At 38.4% G+C, this 7,685-nt stretch overlaps 1 long non-coding RNA gene across 1 annotated transcript; it reads left to right on the forward strand.

Moving 5' to 3' along the window:
* Nucleotides 1–5: 5 nt before the first annotated feature.
* Nucleotides 6–4,707, forward strand: LOC110508711. Its single transcript, XR_002471348.2, has 2 exons — nt 6–728; nt 1,330–4,707. It is a non-coding gene; the product is annotated as an uncharacterized LOC110508711 (long non-coding RNA).
* The last annotated feature ends 2,978 nt before the right edge of the window (nt 4,708–7,685 follow it).

Raw genomic sequence — 7,685 nt, forward strand, 5'->3', positions numbered from 1 at the left:
AAAAGTTTATCTCAATACTTTGTTATATACCCTTTGTTGGCAATGACAGAGGTCAAACGTTTTCTGTAAGTCTTCACAAGGTTTTTCAAGGTGGCTGTCTAAATACTTTTTGCCCCACTGTATTTCTGTGATGTAATTAGCAACATGACTAGAGAGTTGTCTGTCATACTGTACACGTGTACTGGTCCCAAGTTCTGATGTCATCAGCCATGTTGTGCTAGTGCCAAAAGGTCTGAAACTACTGGATTGTGTGAACTGAGTCTGCGGGTCGGTGGCTGTGACTGCCAGTAACTGGACAGTACTAGATTGAGGCTGGGCAGAACTACTATTTACTTGAATACAATGTTGAAGAAAGAGTACTGTACCCGGGTATCATGCTGTTTATATGCTACATAAAACCGAAATGTTCATGTACTGTGGAGAGACTGAAGGACAAACCTCATCTTTGTTCTCGCCTGGATAAAAGGCAGCAGGCCAAATACCTTCCTGGCAGCTCCCATTTACAGTCCAGCCTCGTGCAGCTCTGGTCTGGGCTGCCGTGCGTCCATCCGGCTGATAAGGATCAGTCTACTAGCTGGGCCACACAGACCTGTTCTGTATGGGGAGGAGGAGAGGAGAGGAAGAGACGGGGACACAGACGAACAGCCACTTCAGCCAAACTACTCTCATACCTGAAGCACCTGCAGGATGTACTGTCAAATTCAAGATGCAACATTCTTTTTAACGTTGTACGTAACTGATGTGAAAATGTTATTGCCATCCGTGCGTGTTGGGGGGGGGGTGTTTGTGTGTTTGTGTGTGTGTGTGTGTGTGTGTGTGTGTGTGTGTGTGTGTGTGTGTGTGTGTGTGTGTGTGTGTGTGTGTGTGTGTGTGTGTGTGTGTGTGTGTGTGTGTGTGTGTGTGTGTGTGTGTGTGTGAGCACACGCGTGTGCGTGTAAGAGAGACACAGCATGGCACAGGAGGGCATGCGTAGATGCTACAATCAGTAGTCATTTTGTCTGTAGCTATATATTGTAGTGCAAGGAACTAGAGATGTGCACTTCAGCCCTATGGTGCAAAATGCTGCTGTAGCCTATACTCAACACAAGATCAGTACCACACAGAGGAATTCTAGGGCGTATACCACTGATATCATTGTAACTGTCAACACCCAACATGAATGGTGTCAAGATGGTGTTTTGAGCAGGAAAAAAAAGTGTTTCACCTTTGTGCTCTGACTTAAGCCCCAGGCACTATGACTGTGGATGTGATATCTAAAAAAGAACATTGTATCTTTAAATCTTGAAAAGGCGTCTGCACAAAAATGAAAGTTTGTTCCTTCTTTTTCAGTTCTAGGTCACAAGTGCTTATTTTTTACGTCTTGTTCATTTGAAGTATGGAGAGAAGAGGGTGACAAAGAGGAGAGAAAAAAACAAGATGAAAACTTGTCAGTGGAATTAAACAGAGCACATTGACAGAAGGAAATCGTGGCATTCAATGTGACAATTTGAGGGGGAAAGCTCCTGATTAGTTCAGTAAGACGTGCCAGTTGTGTTCGGCTAGAGCTAGATTTTTTTATCTCTTCTGAATGGTATAGATATATTTTAGGTCAACTGTTTTTGTTGAAATGTCTTATTATTTGTAGTATTCATATACGTTAGTAGGTGGGTAATTCTTCATTTGAACATGGTTTACTTTGCTTTCACATAATTTGCCTTGTTGCCGCTCCATCACACAAATTGTCTTTGTTACAGTGTCTGTTCCATTGTGTTCTGTGGTATGTTTTAATCAACTCCATTAAATATTCAGAAGTGAATTCTGCTACAAGTTCAAGAGACTCTCTAAAAAGGTCTTTTTTTGGTAATACATGCAGAAGCACTTGGTAAAATCATGTCCACAGCTCTGTTTACTTCTGAGTTGGATTCAGTGTGGAGCAGCATTCAGTAATTGATGCAGCACTCCTTATCAGAACAACTCTTATCTGTTCTTTTTCTCTCGTTAACCGATCTGTTTCCAGTTTATTTTGAAATGAGATGCTTTGATTTATTTAGAATGAAGACAGAAACCAAATGGCCGCGGTGAAAATGAGGAAAGCACAGGTTTCGAAATGAGCTAATTATCATCAATGGCACAACACTGTGGCTTTTGTCACTCACTGTGGCATGGAGGATGGTGGTTAAAGAACAGGATTCAGTAGTGTGATGACGCACACACAACTTTGCAGATTTTAATAGATTTTTGGACAAAAGGCTTCTTTCTATACGCAGGACTAAACTAATTGACTAATTGGATCAGCACAAACTCACCACATAAACATTTTGTCTCGTTTTAACCCAATTTAAAAACCAAAATGCAACAAATGGCCTCAATGTTTTGTTGACTTTCCACTACAAATATCAATCAAAGCTGAATGTTGAACTGACATCCGTGCCCAGTGGATTTGGGAGATTGGCTGCATATCCAGACCTATATTTGTCATCATTTGATACAACAGAATATCTTTTAATCAATGGGGAGAGGTTCTTTAATTCAGAGCACACTTTTTAAGTCAATAATTATAAAGCCTTTGTAAGAATAAGGAGGATGTGAGCTACATATTTTGGGGAAGAAACAAAAAACAAGGCTACACTGCGATTTAGGATCTCTTATTTAGGTCTGCCACTGATGATAAACTTATGCAGGTAAAATGAATTTCTCATCATCAACTAGTGAATCGTTGAAGGTCACTTGGCAAGGTTCCATCTCATAAATAAAACATTTTGTATATAATTCTCTTAATGTCACCCTGCACATGTCTCTCTTTCACTGTGCTTCCCTTCACTCAATCTGGTCCATTTTAACATGAGATTTTATCTTGTTTTGCTCATATCATGTTGTTTGCTTTCAACTGCTGTTTTCATTTTCAGTGGGGGTCCCAGTGTTGCTGATTTATTGTGGTCACTGCCTCAACTAGACTAAACTGAAGTCATATTTTGCAGAATATTGGTGTAGATGTGTCCTCATACAGCGATATCCACATAGGCTTCCTCAGTATCAATGTATATTGAGAATAATTAACAGATACGAATAACTGCTGTTAGTCCCATCCACATTAGCACCCAGTGGCCTCCCCTATACATCACCCCTAAAAAGACAAGACTTACAATTTCACCTTTTCTAAATGTTGTTCTATTTTTAGGAAATAGTAGGGTTGAGCTTAGTGTCAAATATGAATATGTGTCAGTGACTTTTATAGGGTCAGATGAGGTCAAATGAGTCATTATCAGTACATTGAAAGTACTTTCCCTGTTGTCACAACTGAGTGAGATAATTTAATTTGGTCTTGTGGGTGATAATGAGGAAATGATTGTTACACCATCTGTAAAACCCATCTATACAGAAACACTCTGAAACATTTCAGGATGGTGTCTTATTCTTTTAATTTTATTTTTGTTCGTTAGCACATCCAGGGTTGAATCTCAGACTACTATTGTTCATCATCATCTCTGAAATAGTGTGTAAATTGTACATATACCTACCTCAACTTGGTTTCTGAACAGAATACCCTCCTCTGACATCATTGATACATGGTCATGTGTTGATCTTCTTACCAAGATCATATGTGGAAATGTGAAACAAATGATATGGTGTTGAGTGTTTTGATGGTGGAGGGTATTCTGCTTACTACTTGATTTAAGTGTATCAGACAGCAGACTGGAAAAGACACTTGTCAGCAAACCCACTTATTGTTTAAGAGGAATTGATGGTTGTGACGATTTAAGCTGCTTACATCTGTTTCGTTTGCCTTAAGAAAACATTTGTGCTTTTTGTCTTATTTCTTTCATTCTCATAAGGATTTGTTTTTGTGCACCATGTGTGGTTATGATGATCAAAGTGGGCTCTAGGTTTATCAAAGTTCTCTGTTCAGGGCCCAATAGCATTGTGTTTCGATAAAGTTACTGTGCTTATACTATGATATAATTCTCCATGATGCAAGATAAACCTATTAAGCTCACAGTTTAAATGGACACCCCTGACTTTTACCCCAAAATGAACTACTATTATTTCCTGTCTGCGATTTGGGTCCATTATTGTTGTTTGAGTTTTGTTCTGAGGTATACATCAACATTAGATACTGGTAATGTAGATGAATAGCAGTGATATACTGAATGATACTACGCCACCCCTATAGCCTATAGCACATTAGTACAAGCACAGTAACGAATGAACATAGGAATAATGGCATTCCATTTTGTTTGACTTCTAAAGCATAATGTACAGATGTTCTTAGTGTCTCAGTTGCAAATGGAGGATCACAATAGTAATTGAAAAACAAAACTATCTAACTGTAAATAAATGTATGCAAATGTATATGTTAAAAGAACATTCCTCTTGGAGTCCTGATTGTGAAGGGTGTCTGTTGACTGGAGGTCGCCGCCACAAGATGGCAGTTACATATGATGTAATACAGATTCAAATAGTGTGGTGTATGTGATGTATTAAATGACAAAAATGCAAAAAACTAAAAAACTGTTCATTATTGGTCTTTAAGTAAGTTGCATTGTGTGATGAAAGTCTGAAGTGCTTAAAATGCATTGAAATCAGATCCAAACTAATTTTATTGTAAATTGAAGAGTTAAAAAATAACCTGACATTTTGGTATATGTTGGAATTTTGTACATTTTTATTTGATTCTAATGCAACACAAAGTACCAAAATTAATTTAATAAAGTACACTGTGGTGATTTTGTCAGCCTCCACTTAGTTAATTTTGGTTTTGTTAGCACAGGTTGTCACATGATGTGTATGCAACTCTAGAAGATATGGGTAGGCTATAATATGGTAATGTGTATTATACTAGGGTTAATATATTTTCACTAGAGCCACTGGTTATACAGCATTGCTCTTGATATAATGCAGTGCTCGCAGAATGGGCAGAGACTGGGAAAAAGAACAGCACATTTATAGACATTTGAGTGCATTGAGTATGCAAATAGGTAGGTGTAGGGAAATACATGTTCCATTATGACATACTAGATAATAGGTGCAATTTACCTCTTCATTCAGTATTGAAGAGGCTGTATCTCTGCATAATGAACGTGTTGTGTGGGATATCAGTTATATACCAGCGGGGAACAGTTTAGGACAGAGTTCCTCAACTGCCCCCCCCCCCCCCCCTCAAGTTTTCTGAGCTCCCCAAAAAGACAAATGTTTATTTGTAGGCATAAAATAATGTAAAAACACCAGCAAATCAGCTCCAAGTGATTTTTATTTTGGAGATCTGTTCCAAAGTATTCCCATGCATAATAAAGAGATATACAGTGCATTCAGAAACTATTCACACCACTTTACTTTTTCCACATTTTGTTGTGTTACAGCCTGAATTTAAAATTTATTCAATTGAGATTTTGTGTCACTGGCCTACACACAATACTCCATAATGTCAAAGTAGAAAGTAGACATTTTTACAAATGACTAAAAAATGAAAAGCTGAAATGTCTTGAGTCAATAAGTATTCAACACCTTTGTTGTGGCAAGCCGAAATAAGTTTAGGAGTAAAAATGTGCTTAAGTCATATAAGTTTCATGGACTCACTCTGTGCGCAGTAATAGTGTTTAATCTGTAAGGTCCCTTAGTCGAGCAGTGCGTGTCAAACAGATTCAACCACAAAGACCAAGGAGGTTGTCCAATGCCTCGCAAAGAAGGTCACCTATTGGTAGATGGATTAAAAACAAAAACAAGAAGGCAGACATTGAATATTCCTTTGAGCATGGTGAAGTTATTTACCCTTCGGATGGTTTATCAATACACCCAGTCACTACAAAGATACAGGTGTACTTCTTAACTCTGAGAGGAAGGACATCGCTCAGGGATTTCACCATGAGGCCAATGGTGACTTTCAAACAGTTACAGAGTTGAATGGCTGTGAAAGGAGAAAACTGAGGCTGGATCAACAACATTGTAGTTACTCCACAATACTAACCTAAATTACAGTGAGAAGAAAGAAGCCTATAAAGAATATAAATATTCAAAAACATGCATCCTGTTTGCAATAAGGCACTTAATACCTCAAAAAATGTGGCAAAACAATGTACTTTATGTCCCGAATAAAAAGTGTTATGTTTGGAGATAATCCAACACAACACATCACTGAGTACCACTCTTCATATTTTCAAGCATGGCCGTGGTTGCATCATGTTATGGGTATACTTGTCATCGGCAAGGACTAGAGAGTATTTTAGGATAAGAACGGAATAGAGCTACGCACAGGGAAACTCCTATTGGAGTTTTCTAACAGACACAGAGACAAGATCACCTTTCAGCAGGACAATAACCTAAAACACAAAGCCAAATGTACACTGGAGTTGCTTACCAAGAAGAGAGATGTTCCTGAGTGGCCTAGTTACAGTTTTGACTTAAATCAGATAGTAAATCTATGGCAATACTTGAAAATGGCTGTCTAGCAATGATCAACAAGCAACCTGACAGAGCTTGAAGAATGTTATGTGCAAATATTGTACAATCCAGGTGTGCCAAGCTCTTAGAGACTTATCCAGAAAGACTCACATCTGTAATCGCTGCCAAAGGTGATTCTAACATGTATTGACTCAGGGGTGTGAATATTTATGTAAATGGTTATTTCAGTTTTTTATTTTCAATCAATTTGCTAAAATGACTTAAAACATGTTTTCACATTGTCATTATGAGGTATTGTGTGTAGATGGCTGAGACAAAAATTCTGACTGAATTCAGGCTGTAACACAACAAAATGTGGAACAAGTCAAGGGGTAGGAATACTTTCTGAAGGCACTGTATGTATTTGTGTACAAATCTAAGCAAGATTTGAAATGATTATGTTTTGTCAAATATAATATGTTTGGGCTTCTTGTGGCCCCTTGACCATCCACCCAAGAAAAAAATCAGCCCGCGGCTGAATCTAGTTGATGATCCCTGGTATAGGACATAAATATCAAACAGCAAGTCTTCTTCAGTGCCTGATTAAGGGGCTCAGTAGGCTATACCTAGATAATACAATTACAGAAACTAAACAATAGCTAATAGTCCCCACCATTCCAGAGGATGACTGAAGCACTGCAAGCCTCCACAGACAATGTGTGCAACCCAAATTGCACCCGAAAGGACTCCAGTCAAATGTAGTACATTATAGGGAAGAGGGAGCCATTTAGGATACAGACAATGGCTACATCAGCCAACCAGAGGCTAATAAGTTGAACAGGACATCGCACAGGATAGGCAGTGAGAGCTGTACAGGGGGCAAAGCCTAGACAGTACTGGACTGAGATAAGCTGTACAGTACTGTATGTGCTGTAGTGTGGATGCCAAGAATGTTCCATATCTCAGATCTCTTCAGGCTTGAGTTTAAGTTCCAAGCATCTCTTAGACAAACAAAATAAGTTTCGCTCTGGTAACAATGTAGTATAACATTCTTTAAGCTTGTGTTGTGTGTGATGAAGTTTGTCTGTGCTGAGAAATAACCCAAAAAAAGCCATTGGTGAAATCCAATCATTCTTTATCAAAAATATTATTTAATTCTCACTATTGGATTGCCTTCATTGGGCAGCAGTTTAAGCCAAGACAAGTTAGGTAAAAAAAGAAATATTGATCTGATTAATTTAAGTGTCATACACTGACCGGTTCCCAGCACACATGGCCTTACAATACGCTACTAAACACAGTACCATTTTCTTTGTACTGAAAACCAAAAT

The sequence above is a fragment of the Oncorhynchus mykiss genome, chromosome 28 (assembly GCF_013265735.2).
Source record: "Oncorhynchus mykiss isolate Arlee chromosome 28, USDA_OmykA_1.1, whole genome shotgun sequence".
Taxonomy (NCBI): domain Eukaryota; kingdom Metazoa; phylum Chordata; class Actinopteri; order Salmoniformes; family Salmonidae; genus Oncorhynchus; species Oncorhynchus mykiss.